The sequence below is a fragment of the Pseudophryne corroboree genome, chromosome 2 (assembly GCF_028390025.1).
Source record: "Pseudophryne corroboree isolate aPseCor3 chromosome 2, aPseCor3.hap2, whole genome shotgun sequence".
Taxonomy (NCBI): Eukaryota; Metazoa; Chordata; class Amphibia; order Anura; family Myobatrachidae; genus Pseudophryne; species Pseudophryne corroboree.
This window is the reverse complement of record NC_086445.1, coordinates 641,319,171-641,335,084: the sequence shown is the minus strand read 5'-3', so window position 1 is coordinate 641,335,084 and position 15,914 is coordinate 641,319,171. Positions and strand designations below refer to the sequence as shown.

Genomic DNA, 15,914 nt, shown 5'->3' with positions numbered 1-15,914 from the left:
AAGGGGCATGGTCTCAAAAAGAAATGGGCATGGTGACACAATAGTAATAATGCCTACAGTAGTAGCACCCCTAATAAACATAATGCCCACAGTAGTGGCACCCCGTAATACACAATGCCCACAACAGTAGCGCCCCTTTTACAATGCCCACAGTAGTAGTGCTCCTTATGAAGTGCCCCCATTAGTAATGCCCTTAATGGTAATGCCCCTGTGTAGTATTGCCCCCAGTAGTAATGTCGCCTGTAGTAATACCCCCAGTTGTTTAGCACCCTGTAGTTTAGCCCCAGTAGTTATGCCCCCAGTAGTTTAGTCCCCAGTGGTAATGCCCCTGCAGTTATGACCCCAGTAGTTTACCCCGCACTTTAATTTAGCCTCCCAGTGGTAATGCCCCCAGTAGTTTAGGCCCTGTAGTTTAGCCCTCATGTAGTTTGCCCCATGTAGTTTAGCCCCCCTGTAGTTTAGCCCCTGTAGTTTAGCCTCATGTAGTTTGCCCCAAGAAGTAATGCCCTCCGTAATTTAGGCCCTGTAGTTATGCCCCCAGTAGTAATGCCCCCCTGTAGTTTCCCCCCTTGTAGTTTAGCACCCCCTGTAGTAATGCCCGAGTAGTTTAGCCCCAGTAGTAATGCTCCTGTAGTTATGCCCCCAGTAGTAATGCGCCCCTGTAGTTTCCCCCCTTGTAGTTTAGCACCCCCTGTAGTAATGCCCCGAGTAGTTTAGCCCCAGTAGTAATGCTCCTGTAGTTATGCCCCCAGTAGTTATGCCCCCAGTAGTAATGCGCCCCTGTAGTTATGCCCCCAGTAATAATGCACCCCTGTAGTTTGCCCCAGTAGCTTGCCCCCTGTAGTTAGCCCCTGTAGTTTAGCCCCATGTCATTTGCCCCAAGTAATAATGCCCCCAGTAGTTTTGCCCCCTTGTAGTTTATCCCCCAGTAGTAATGCCCCCCTGTAGCTTGACCCCCTGTAGTAATGCCCCAGTAGTTTAGCCGTTGTATTTATGCCCCCAGTAGTTTGCCCCCAAGTAGTAATCCCCCTTTTAGTTATGCTCCCAGTAGTAATGCGCTCCTGTAGATATGCCCCCAGTAGTAATGTGCCCCTGTAGTTTGTCCCCAGTAGTTTGCCCCCTTGTAGTTTGCCCCATTTGCTTGCCCCCTTGCAGTTTTCCCCCAGTATCTTGCCCCCTTGTAGTTTGCCCACTTGTGGTTTGCCCACTTGTAGTTTGCCCCCAGTAAATTGCCCCCAGTGGTTAGCTTTTCCTGTAGCTTGCCCTCAGTAGTTCCCCCCCCCCAGTAGTTATGCCCACAGTAGATTGCCCCCAGTGGTTAGCCCCATGTAGCTTGCCCCCAGTGGTTAGCCCCGTGTAGCTTGCCCCCAGTAGATTGCCCCTAGTGGTTAGCCCCGTGTAGCTTTCCCCCAGTAGATTGCCCCCAGTAGTTTGCCCCCTGTAGCTTGTCCCCAGTAGTTTTCCCAGTAGATTGCCCCCAGTGGTAAGCCCCGTGTAGTTTGCCCCCCAGTAGTTTGCCCCCCTGTAGCTTGCCCCCAGTAGTTTTCCTCCAGTAGATTGCCCCCAGTGGTTCGCCCGCTGTAGCTTGCCCCCAGTAGTTTGCCCCCCTCTGTAGCTTGCCTCCAGTAGACGCGCTGCTAATGCAGTCATATATATGTTTTAAAAAAACACCATACTTACCAAGCCTCGCTCCCGCGTCCGACCTGGCGTCTGCTCCCCAGCACTATAAGAGAGACGTCATTCATAGGGAGTCATTCCGAGTTGATCGTAGCTGTGCTAAATTTAGCACAGCTACGATCAGGCACTCAGACATGCGGGGGGACGCCCAGCTCAGGGTTAGTCCGCCCCCCTCCCCCCCGTACAGCGGAACTGACGTAGTTCCGCCCCGTTCTGGCTCAAATTGGGGTAGACATTTGTGCTAGAAGCTAATTCTATTTTTGAATACAGCACCATAAAATAAAGTTTGCTAGTACTGGTTCTGTATTAAGCGTATTTCATGTACATTATTGCTATAATGTCTATATTCAAACATTAACCAGTTTCCTGTCGTGGTCGCATCAGATGTGACCACACTAGGATGGGCCTTCCTTTGCATGGTCACGTATGATGCAACCAGTCAGAAACACCCTCTGGGAAGCAGCTGCTTACATCAGGGGAATCTCCAGCAGGGACATGCGGTGAGCTAAATGGCTCAGGAGGCACTGGCTAGTATTAGAGCCAGATTTACACACAATATATGAGCCAAAGGGTACATCTGGGCATTATACACAGGTGCAGCATTATAAACTCCTGGAAATTTGGTGAGTTTTGATCAGAGATGTGCGGAAATGATAACCAGGTGAGGCACTGCCTCACCTGCCATAGACTTTTTACTTCAGAGTTTTGGCTATAAAAATGATTAGAATAATACAAAGAAGATATTTCAAACATTTTCTTTGAATTTTTCATATACTTTTTACAGTCAAAACTCTGGCACAAACATTAGTATAACAGGAAAGGCTCTGCCTCACCTGTCTCATCCCAATGCACGTCACTGATCTCCAAGTCCCCCGGCTCCTGTCCCAGTGTGTCCCGATCGCTGCTGGCCACAGTGATCGGTCAAACACAGCTGCACCTCCATCCGGCGGCTGCTGAACCATTACTTGAATGAAAACAGTGCTGCTACTCTTCCCCTATGACCCGAGCACTGTGGCCAGCAGTGATCAAGATGATTAGTGGCACCCATACCTAGGGCTGACATCAGAAACTGTGGGGCCTCAGACTGACAAAAAAGGCAGGGGCTACTTGCCCCCTTCTATCGTAATTCCCATAGGGGGAAGAAGAGCAAAAGTGACAGAAGATAGAGAATGGAGGGGAATGGTAGAGAGAAACAGAAGGAATTGGCAGGAGATAGTGAGGAAAAGGGGGCAGATCAGAGAGAGTATGAATACAGGTTGAGTGTCCCATATCCATATATTCCGAAATACGGAATATTCCGAAATACGGACTTTTTTGAGTGAGACTGAGATAGTGAAATCTTTGTTTTTTGATGGCTCAATGTACACCAGCTTTGTTTAATACACAAAGTTATTAATAATATTGTATTAAATGACCTTCAGGCTGTGTATACAAGGTGTATATGAAACATAAATGAATTGTGTGTATGTACACACACTTTGTTTAATGCACAAAGTTAAAAAAAGTATTGGCAAAAATGACCTTCCTGCTGTGTGTATAAGGTGTATATGTAACATAAATGCATTCTGTGCTTAGATTTAGGTCCCATCTCCATGATATCTCATTATGGTATGCAATTATTCCAAAATACGGAAAAATCCGTTATCCAAAATACCTCTGGTCCCAAGCATTTTGGATAAGGGATACTCAACCTGTATTGGGAGACGGGAAATAGGAGGAATACAGGGAGAATGGAAGAAAGAGATGAGGAATACGGGGAGACAGAAGATAGGATGATGCGTAGAAGGAGATGAGAGGAGTAGGAGAAAATGAGAGCAAAAGGAATAGCAGGAAATGAGAGGAAGAATAGTAGATTAGAGAGAGAGAGAAGGAATAGGGGGAAATGGGAGAGAGGATGATGAGTGAAGGAATAGCAGAAAATGGGAGAGAGGAGGAAGAGAGAGAAGGAGAGAAAGAATGGAGGAAATGGGTGACAGAGGAGGAAGATAGAGAATGGATATGTGAAATGGCAGAGAGGAGAATGAACAGAGAAAAGGAATAGGGGAAATGAGAGATAGAGAGAAGGAATAGGGGGAAATGAGAGGGAGAGAGAAGGAATAGGGGGAATGGTAGCGAGAGAGGTGCAAAAGAGAGAGAGAGAGAGAGAGAGAGAGAGAGAGAGAGAGAGAGAGAGAACACCAACTAGAATACAGCAGAATCATGCTCACATTGTTGGGACTGAGAGGGTAGTCCCAGTTGCACTGTTTGCTGGACAGACTGATCACAGCCACACTGTCTTTTGATCACCCTCTAGAGATCCGCACATCTTGTTGGATCCACCTCCTCTCCTAACAGGGAACGCCCAACTTCCCTGCAGGACCCTTCTACAATCAAGAGGAAGCAGCTGATCTCGCGAGAGCTGCAGCAGCAGGCATAGTATAGAGGAGTCTGTTCCCAGACAGCAGGGGTTGCTGGGACTTAAAGTTTTAAGTAGTGTACTTGCTTCCTGCACAAGGGATAACTTGTATCTCCTAAGTCCAGTGACTCACACAGGGGCTAATTCTATTAGACTATAGGGAAGGCCATCACTTGTAGGAGCTGGGGTTGGTACCCTTTCTGTCTGGTTCCAGGACTTCAGTCTTGTCTGTACCCCCTTGATGGCAGCCCTGCCAACACACAAAAGCTGAAGAGTAGCCTTGGCTGTGTCTCCTCTGCAGCCCCGTCTTTCGCTTTGGCTTCTGTCAAGCTGTGTCCCGATCACAGTGGATTGGGCAGCCCTCCCACTGCCAGCATCAGTGAAGCTGAATCGGCACTAGAAAGAAACCACAGTCCTGGCTCTTTCACCATGTGCTAGCCACAGTGAGATAATTATATATATGTAAGCTTTCACGAGCTCTTCCCTCATGTGCTTTTACATCTCTTACTTAACCTATCTTCTTTTCAATACTCCCTTTGGCGCCACCAAATCCCTTGGTTTTCTGCTGCCCTGATATTTATTTCAGTGCTGTTTACTGACACACCTATGTTTATATACCCTGCACTTGTCCTATATTGTATTGAATTGTAAGTCACTGTCTTCATGTTTTGCTTATTTATTTACTCTGTAATTGGGCACTGCGGATCCCATGTGGCACCATATAAATAAACGATAATGATAATGATGAATAATGATGATAATAATATGGTCAAAGAGGCAGTATGCTACAAAGGAGCCAGGGTTTAGTATCTAGCGAGCTCAGGCAAAGTCATGCATGTGAAGGATAAAGGGGTATATTCAATTAAAGTTGGATCCATTCCGACATGTATTTGTCGGAATGGATCCGACAACCCCTATTCAATCCCATCTAAAATTCGACTTTTTCAAGTCGAATTTAGATGGGACCCAGAGGAGGAGAGGGGGGGCGAGCCGCGGTGGGACAGCCGGCGGCAGCCAGAGGAGATCAGCGCTACAGAGTAGCCCTGCAGCTGGATGTCACTCAGCCGCCCGACCTCACGGCAGCTTCCACCCGGCTCCAGCAGCGTGCTGGAGCCGGGTGGAAGCTGCCGTGAGGTCGGGCGGGTGAGTGACATCCAGCTGCAGCGCTACTGTAGCGATGATCTCCTCTGGATGCCGCCAGCTGTCCCCCCGCGGCTCGCCTCCCCTCGCCTCCTCTGGGTCCATCTCATTCCGACATCATTTTGATGTCGGATTGAGATGGTCGAAAACGGGACCAAAATCTGTCGGATTTGGCCCCGTTTTCGACATTAACACGTGGATCGGCAGCTATTCCGCCGATCCACGTGCTTTTCAAAAAGTCAAATGCCTCGACTTGTCGAAAAACTTTGAATAGGTCGAATCAGGATTCGACCTTAAAAAGTTGAAAACTGCCGTCTTTTCGACAGACGGCAGTTTTCGACTGCAATTGAATATACCCCAAAGTGTGTTTTAGCTGTTTGTGGTGTTCACTGTGCATCCTCCATTACACTGCAGGGGGCTTGGCTATGATGACGAGATTCTGCAAGAATCGCGTCATCGACTGCCCGGACCGCCCACTTTACACACAAAGTGGGCGGACGGGCAGGGGGGACCCCTCAAATCGGGAGACTTGCCTGCTCTTCCGGGGGGCCGGGAGGGTCACCCGATTTTCGGGAGCCTCCCGGCCATTCCGGGAGAGTAGGCAAGTATGATGTTACATTATACTCTCAGGGCTATGGTGTATTTTCTACAGTGCATTACAATTATTAATGTGGTACATTATCATGCATGCACTAGCAGTGTTTACTAAATATATTTATCAAGGGGCTCAGCCCATGCACTCTGTAATGCTTAGTCAAACCTCTGTGGTGATTGGCCACACCCTCTTGGGAGCCTGGCCACACCCTTAAGCATGGGCCCCTACCACTGCATTTGTCCCTATCAAATAAATTAGTTTGTCTAGGATTTTTGCAATTCATGTATGTTAGAGACTAAGGGGGTCATTCCGAGTTGTTCGCTCATTGACGATTTTCGCAACGGAGCGATTAAGGCAAAAATGCGCATGCGCATGGTTTGCAGTGCGCATGCGGTTAGTATTTTAACACAAAACTTAGTAGATTTACTCACGTCCGAACGAAGAATTTTCATAGTTGAAGTGATCGGAGTGTGATTGACAGGAAGTGGGTGTTTTTGGGCGGAAACTGGCCGTTTTCTGGGAGTGTGCGGAAAAACGCAGGCGTGTCAGGGAAAAACGCGGGAGTGTCTGGAGAAACGGGGGAGTGGCTGGCCGAACGCTGGAAGTGTTTGTGACGTCAAACCAGGAACGAAACGGGCTGAGCTTATCGCAGTGTAGGAGTAAGTCTCGAGCTATTCAGAAACTGCTAAGAAATTTCTATTCGCAATTCTGCTAATCTTTTGTTCGCAATTCTGCTAAGCTAAGATACACTCCCAGAGGGCGGCGGCTTAGCGTGTGCAATGCTGTTAAAAGCAGCTAGCGAGCGAACAACTCGGAATCACCCCCTAAGTTCCGTTAAATTAGTTCAACCAAATATTTGGGATATACATATTAGAGTATTGTAATATCCTATATAATAGCCCAGATCTGTGACTCTGTGCCTTTGTGTCTAACGCTGGGCGGAGTCACAGAGCTGGGCGGAGTCAGCAGCATATGCAGGGAGTCAGGTAAAAGATGCCCCCTGACACCAACTACAGTATAGGGAAGAAGGGGGGGGGGGGGAAGGGTCCATGGCTACCAGTACCACCACACACAGCTCCAGCCAGCAGCAGCAGGGAAGGTTACACAGGCTATGCGGAGGGGACTTGCCTGCACCGGCAGGACGCCCGCCGCAATTCTCCCGGCTATACAAATTCCTGGCCCCCTTACACCCACACCTCACGCTGAGGACCCCTCCCTTATACACCCCCCAAATCACCACCTACCGCATCCAGCTAGTGGGGGGGATGGGTCGCCCAGGGCGGCAGCCAGGGACGGAACACGGAGCACACACTCCCCAATCCCCAGCGCTGCACATACACAGTGCAGCACATATACAGCTCCCTCCTACTTCCTCCTCGCCTCGCACCACGCTCTGCTCCGGCCACACCACTATGTCGCCCGCCTGACAGCCAGCCCGCAACTCCAGGAACACGCGCGCCGCCACCCCAATTCACATCCCCGGCGCCAGGCACACACTGTGGAGACCAGACCAAGTATCCCCGGCCGGAGCCAGGACGGGACACTGCTCCAGCCACAGAGCTGCTGAGTGGGAGCTCCCTCCCGCATCAGCCAAACCATTAGGTCTATGCTGCAGGCATAGTCACCACTACTCACATCTGCTCCAGGCACACACCCCAGAGGCACACCTCCAATTTTCCACACACCACCGCATCGGGCACCCTCTTCTCCTTAACACACACGAATACTCCACCCCCTCCCCCCGTCACACACACACACAATCCCTTCCCCATCCCTGCACATCCTACACTCAAGCCCAACACCTCATGAACCCCTAACCCTCACACCACTACAACAAACAGAACTCACGCACAACCACAACTCCTCCAAACAAGAAACTCCTCACACCACGTGCAACCCCCACCACACCCCACAAGCCCATCCCACAACCGAACTAGACCCATACCTCCCACCCAGCGGCCGGCGATCCTATTACCGAGGAGAACACACGCAATAAGCCAGATCCCGCAGTGGCAGACGTCAGCACATCCTGCCCCCTGAGTCCCCCCTCCCCCCGCATCCGCCCCTCCCCCACCCGCGATGCCACCGGACACCCATCCATGTCACCCACGCACTTGCCCCTCCCCCACCCACAGCACCCCCGCCCCTCTCCCACACCCGCCCCTCCTCCACCCACAGCGCCCCACCACTTGCACCCCCATCCGTGACACCCCTGCACCGCCCATCCCCTACCTGTGGCACCTCCAGACCCCCTATCCAAACTGCAGCACCCTGCACTCGCCACTCCATCACCCGCAGCACCTATGGACCCCATCCACCCATCCGCTGCACCCGCATCAACTTTGCTCCTCCCTCACCCACTACACCTCCTGACCCCATACCCCACTCGCAGCACCCCTGCACCCGACCCTTCCCCATCCGCAGCACCCACGCACCCGCCCCCACCCACAGCACCTGCCCTTCCCCCACACCCGCCCCTCCATCCACGGCGCCCCACCACCCGCATCGCCAATGGACCCCCATATGTGGCACCCCCGCACCTGCCCCTACTCCACCCGTGGCACCTCCACACCCCCTACCAAAACTGCGGCACCCTCGCACCTGCCACTCCACCGCCCGCAGCACCTATGGACCAACCCACCATCCACAGCACCCACGCACCTGCCACTCCCCACTAGGGATGTGCACTTGAAATTTTTCGGGTTTTGTGTTTTGGTTTTGGGTTCGGTTCCGCGGCCGTGTTTTGGGTTCGACCGCGTTTTGGCAAAACCTCACCGAATTTTTTTTGTCGGATTCGGGTGTGTTTTGGATTCGGGTGTTTTTTTCAAAAAACCCTAAAAAACAGCTTAAATCATAGAATTTGGGGGTCATTTTGATCCCAAAGTATTATTAACCTCAAAAACCATAATTTCCACTCATTTTCAGTCTATTCTGAATACCTCACACCTCACAATATTATTTTTAGTCCTAAAATTTGCACCGAGGTCGCTGGATGACTAAGCTAAGCGACCCTAGTGGCCGACACAAACACCTGGCCCATCTAGGAGTGGCACTGCAGTGTCACGCAGGATGGCCCTTCCAAAAAACACTCCCCAAACAGCACATGACGCAAAGAAGAAAAAAAGAGGCGCAATGAGGTAGCTGTGTGAGTAAGCTAAGCGACCCTAGTGGCCGACACAAACACCTGGCCCATCTAGGAGTGGCACTGCAGTGTCACGCAGGATGGCCCTTCCAAAAAACACTCCCCAAACAGCACATGACGCAAAGAAGAAAAAAAGAGGCGCAATGAGGTAGCTGTGTGAGTAAGATAAGCGACCCTAGTGGCCGACACAAACACCTGGCCCATCTAGGAGTGGCACTGCAGTGTCACGCAGGATGGCCCTTCCAAAAAACACTCCCCAAACAGCACATGACGCAAAGAAGAAAAAAAGAGGCGCAATGAGGTAGCTGTGTGAGTAAGCTAAGCGACCCTAGTGGCCGACACAAACACCTGGCCCATCTAGGAGTGGCACTGCAGTGTCACGCAGGATGGCCCTTCCAAAAAACACTCCCCAAACAGCACATGACGCAAATAAAAATGAAAGAAAAAATAGGTGCAAGATGGAATTGTCCTTGGGCCCTCCCACCCACCCTTATGTTGTATAAACAGGACATGCACACTTTAACCAACCCATCATTTCAGTGACAGGGTCTGCCACACGACTGTGACTGAAATGACGGGTTGGTTTGGACCCCCACCGAAAAAGAAGCAATTAATCTCTCCTTGCACAAACTGGCTCTACAGAGGCAAGATGTCCACCTCATCATCATCCTCCGATATATCACCGTGTACATCCCGCTCCTCACAGATTATCAATTCGTCCCCACTGGAATCCACCATCTCAGCTCCCTGTGTACTTTGTGGAGGCAATTGCTGCTGGTCAATGTCTCCACGGAGGAATTGATTATAATTCATTTTATTGAACATCATCTTCTCCACATTTTCTGGAAGTAACCTCGTACGCAGATTGCTGACAAGGTGAGCGGCGGCACTAAACACTCTTTCGGAGTACACACTTGTGGGAGGGCAACTTAGGTAGAATAAAGCCAGTTTGTGCAAGGGCCTCCAAATTGCCTCTTTTTCCTGCCAGTATAAGTACGGACTGTCTGACGTGCCTACTTGGATGCGGTCACTCATATAATCCTCCACCATTCTTTCAATGGTGAGAGAATCATATGCAGTGACAGTAGACGACATGTCCGTAATCGTTGGCAGGTCCTTCAGTCCGGACCAGATGTCAGCATCAGCAGTCGCTCCAGACTGCCCTGCATCACCGCCAGCGGGTGGGCTCGGAATTCTGAGCCTTTTCCTCGCACCCCCAGTTGCGGGAGAATGTGAAGGAGGAGATGTTGACAGGTCGCGTTCCGCTTGACTTGACAATTTTGTCACCAGCAGGTCTTTGAACCCCAGCAGACTTGTGTCTGCCGGAAAGAGAGATCCAAGGTAGGTTTTAAATCTAGGATCGAGCACGGTGGCCAAAATGTAGTGCTCTGATTTCAACAGATTGACCACCCGTGAATCCTTGTTAAGCGAATTAAGGGCTCCATCCACAAGTCCCACATGCCTAGCGGAATCGCTCCCTTTTAGCTCCTCCTTCAATGCCTCCAGCTTCTTCTGCAAAAGCCTGATGAGGGGAATGACCTGACTCAGGCTGGCAGTGTCTGAACTGACTTCACGTGTGGCAAGTTCAAAAGGTTGCAGAACCTTGCACAACGTTGAAATCATTCTCCACTGCGCTTGAGACAGGTACATTCCACCTCCTATATCGTGCTCAATTGTATAGGCTTGAATGGCCTTTTGCTGCTCCTCCAACCTCTGAAGCATATAGAGGGTTGAATTCCACCTCGTTACCACTTCTTGCTTCAGATGATGGCAGGGCAGGTTCAGGCGTTTTTGGTGGTGCTCCAGTCTTCTGTACGTGGTGCCTGTACGCCGAAAGTGTCCCGCAATTCTTCTGGCCACCGACAGCATCTCTTGCACGCCCCTGTCGTTTTTTTAAAAATTCTGCACCACCAAATTCAAGGTTTGTGCAAAACATGGGACGTGCTGGAATTTACCCATATTTAATGCACACACAATATTGCTGGCGTTGTCCGATGCCACAAATCCACAGGAGAGTCCAATTGGGGTAAGCCATTCCGCGATGATCTTCCTCAGTTGCCGTAAGAGGTTTTCAGCTGTGTGCGTATTCTGGAAACCGGTGATACAAAGCGTAGCCTGCCTAGGAAAGAGTTGGCGTTTGCGAGATGCTGCTACTGGTGCCGCCGCTGCTGTTCTTGCGGCGGGAGTCCATACATCTACCCAGTGGGCTGTCACAGTCATATAGTCCTGACCCTGCCCTGCTCCACTTGTCCACATGTCCGTGGTTAAGTGGACATTGGGTACAACTGCATTTTTTAGGACACTGGTGAGTCTTTTTCTGACGTCCGTGTACATTCTCGGTATCGCCTGCCTAGAGAAGTGGAACCTAGATGGTATTTGGTAACGGGGGCACACTGCCTCAATAAATTGTCTAGTTCCCTGTGAACTAACGGCGGATACCGGACGCACGTCTAACACCAACATAGTTGTCAAGGCCTCAGTTATCCGCTTTGCAACAGGATGACTGCTGTGATATTTCATCTTCCTCGCAAAGGACTGTTGGACAGTCAATTGCTTGGTGGAAGTAGTAAAAGTGGGCTTACGACTTCCCCTCTGGGATGACCATCGACTCCCAGCAGCAACAAAAGCAGCGCCAGCAGCAGTAGGCGTTACACGCAAGGATGCATCGGAGGAATCCCAGGCAGGAGATGACTCGTCAGAATTGCCAGTGACATGGCCTGCAGGACTATTGGCATTCCTGGGGAAGGAGGAAATTGACACTGAGGGAGTTGGTGGGGTGGTTTGCGTGAGCTTGGTTACAAGAGGAAGGGATTTACTGGTCAGTGGACTGCTTCCGCTGTCGCCCAAAGTTTTTGAACTTGTCACTGACTTATTATGAATGCGCTGCAGGTGACGTATAAGGGAGGATGTTCCGAGGTGGTTAACGTCCTTACCCCTACTTATTACAGCTTGACAAAGGCAACACACGGCTTGACAAATGTTGTCCGCATTTCTGGTGAAATACTTCCACACCGAAGAGCTGATTTTTTTGGTATTTTCACCAGGCATGTCAACGGCCCTATTCCTCCCACGGACAACAGGTGTCTCCCCGGGTGCCTGACTTAAACAAACCACCTCACCATCAGAATCCTCCTTGTCAATTTCCTCCCCAGCGCCAGCAACACCCATATCCTCCTCATCCTGGTGTACTTCAACACTGACATCTTCAATCTGACTATCAGGAACTGGACTGCGGGTGCTCCTTCCAGCACTTGCAGGGGGCGTGCAAATGGTGGAAGGCGCATGCTCTTCACGTCCAGTGTTGGGAAGGTCAGGCATCGCAACCGACACAATTGGACTCTCCTTGTGGATTTGGGATTTCGAAGAACGCACAGTTCTTTGCGGTGCTTTTGCCAGCTTGAGTCTTTTCAGTTTTCTAGCGAGAGGCTGAGTGCTTCCATCCTCATGTGAAGCTGAACCACTAGCCATGAACATAGGCAAGGGCCTCAGCCGTTCCTTGCCACTCCGTGTGGTAAATGGCATATTGGCAAGTTTACGCTTCTCCTCCGACAATTTTATTTTAGATTTTGGAGTCCTTTTTTTACTGATATTTGGTGTTTTGGATTTTACATGCTCTGTACTATGACATTGGGCATCGGCCTTGGCAGACAACGTTGCTGGCATTTCATCGTCTCGGCCATGACTAGTGGCAGCAGCTTCAGCACGAGGTGGAAGTGGATCTTGATCTTTCCCTAATTTTGGAACCTCAACATTTTTGTTCTCCATATTTTAATAGGCACAACTAAAAGGCACCTCAGGTAAACAATGTAGATGGATGGATACTAGTATACTTATGGATGGATGAGCGACTGCCGACACAGAGGTAGCTACAGCCGTGGACTACCGTACTGTGTCTGCTGCTAATATAGACTGGATGATAATGAGATTAAATCAATATATATATATATATAATATCACTAGTACTGCAGCCGGACTGGTATATATATTTATTATGTAATGACTGATGACGGACCTGCTGGACACTGTCAGCTCAGCAGCACCGCAGACTGCTACAGTAAGCTACTATAGTAGTATGTATAAAGAAGAAAGAAAAAAAAAACCACGGGTAGGTGGTATACAATTATGGATGGACGAGCGACTGCCGACACAGAGGTAGCTACAGCCGTGGACTACCGTACTGTGTCTGCTGCTAATATAGACTGGATGATAATGAGATGAAATCAATATATATTATATCACACTAGTACTGCAGCCGGACAGGTAGATATATTTATTATGTAATGACTGATGACGGACCTGCTGGACACTGTCAGCTCAGCAGCACCGCAGACTGCTACAGTAAGCTACTATAGTAGTATGTATAAAGAAGAAAGAAAAAAAAAAACCACGGGTAGGTGGTATACAATTATGGATGGACGAGCGACTGCCGACACAGAGGTAGCTACAGCCGTGGACTACCGTACTGTGTCTGCTACTAATATAGACTGGATGATAATGAGATGAAATCAATATATATATATAATATCACTAGTACTGCAGCCGGACAGGTATATATATTTATTATGTAATGACTGATGACGGACCTGCTGGACACTGTCAGCTCAGCAGCACCGCAGACTGCTACAGTAAGCTACTATAGTAGTATGTATAAAGAAGAAAGAAAAAGAAAAAAAAACACGGGTAGGTGGTATACAATTATGGATGGACGAGCGACTGCCGACACAGAGGTAGCTACAGCCGTGGACTACCGTACTGTGTCTGCTGCTAATATAGACTGGATGATAATGAGATGAAATCAATATATATATATATAATATCACTAGTACTGCAGCCGGACAGGTATATATATTTATTATGTAATGACTGATGACGGACCTGCTGGACACAGTCAGCTCAGCAGCACCGCAGACTGCTACAGTAAGCTACTATAGTAGTATGTATGAAGAAGAAAGAAAAAAAAAAACCACGGGTAGGTGGTATACAATATTATATATATATTATATACAATTATATATATATATATATTAAACTGGTGGTGACTGGTGGTCAGGTCACTGGTCACACTATCAGCAACTTGCAAGTAGTACTCCTAAGCAGACAATCACAATATATATTATACTGGTGGTCAGTGTGGTCACAATGGCAGTGTGGCACTCTGGCAGCAAAAGTGTGCACTGTACGTTATATGTACTCCTGAGTCCTGCTCTCAGACTCTAACTGCTCCCCACTGTCAGTGTCTCCCCCACAAGTCAGATAATATACAGTCACACTATCTATCACTTCAGCAAGTAACTAGTATTCCTCCTAATGCTCCCCAAAATTACTACTGTGTCTCTCTCTACTGTCTCACTCTCTTCTCTATAAACGGAGAGGACGCCAGCCACGTCCTCTCCCTATGAATCTCAATGCACGTGTGAAAATGGCGGCGACGCGCGGCTCCTTATATAGAATCCGAGTCTCGCGATAGAATCCGAGCCTCGCGAGAATCCGACAGCGGGATGATGACGTTCGGGCGCGCTCGGGTTAACCGAGCAAGGCGGGAAGATCCGAGTCGCTCGGCCCCGTGTAAAAAAACATGAAGTTCGGGCGGGTTCGGATTCCGAGGAACCGAACCCGCTCATCCCTACTCCCCACCCGCATAAACCCCGCTCCTCCCCCACCCACTATGCCTCCCGACCCCCTACCCCACCCGCAGCACACCCGCCCCTCCCCCGCGCCTGCCCCTCCCCCAGGGCACCAGCACCCGCCCCTCCTCCACCCGCAGCCTCACCGCACCCCCTCGAGACCCCTTACCCAGACCACGGCACCCCACACCCGCCACTCCACCACCCGCAGAACCTATGGACCCCATCCATGGCACCCCTGCTGCCCCTCCCCCTCCCACGTCAACTCCGTGCTCCCTGCCTCCTTCCCCACACGCAGCACCCACCCCTCCCACACACACGGCACCCCCGCACCCGTCCCTTCCCCACCCATGGCACCCCCGCCTTTCCCCCACCCGCCGCACCCCAGCACCCACCCGCCCCCACCTGTGGCACCTCCAGACCGCCGACCCAAACCATGGCACCCCCGCACCTACCACTCCACCACCCGCAGCACCTATTAACCCCATCCGCAGCACCCCCGCACCTGCCACTCCCCCAGCTGCTTCAACCCCACTCCTCCCCCACCTGCTGTGCCTCCTGACCCACTACCCCACTCGCAGCACCACCGCACCCACCCTGCACCCACCCGCAGCACCTCCGTAACACCTCCCCCATCCGCAACAGCCCCGCACCTGCCCATCCTCCACCCGCAGCACCTCTGGAATCTATCCCCCATCCATGGCCCCCACTTTTTTGCCCCTCCCCCACCTGCAACACCATGAGACTACCTCCCCCATCTGCAGCACCCCGTCTGCACCCACCCCTCCACCACCTGCCCCTCCCCCACCCACAGCACCTCCTGCCCCCATTCACCGCCCACCTGCAGCCGCCCCCTCCACCACCTCATCTACAGACCCCATCCGCGGCAGCCCACAACTACCCTTCCCCACCAGCAGCACCTCTGCAACCCCTCCCCCAAACGTACCCCCCCTGCACACACCCCTCCCCCTTAGACAGCACCTCCAGACCCCCTCCTTCATCCACGGCCCCCGCCCTTCCCCCACCAACAGCATCTACATATCCCCTCCTCCACCCGCAACACTTCTGGAACCCCTCCCCCATCTGCGCCCCCTCTGCACCCACCCCTCCCCCACCCACAGCATCACTTGACCCCTTCCCCCATCTGTGCCCCCTCTGCAAGCACCCCTCCCCCACCCACAGCACCCCCACACCCGCCCCTACCCCGCCCGCGATGACTCCGGACACCCTCCCCCAACCGCGCCAACCCTGCAACTGCACCTCCCCCACCCCCTGCACCCCTTCCCCATCCGCATCTCCCACGCACCCGCCACTCCCCCAACCACAGCACCTACTAGGTGA

General features: G+C 51.1%; 1 protein-coding gene across 2 annotated transcripts in view; it reads left to right on the top strand.

The window, feature by feature from the left end:
- Positions 1 to 15,914, top strand: part of CACNA1S (calcium voltage-gated channel subunit alpha1 S) — a 515,698-nt gene that overhangs the window by 1,216 nt on the left and 498,568 nt on the right. The window lies entirely within an intron of this gene.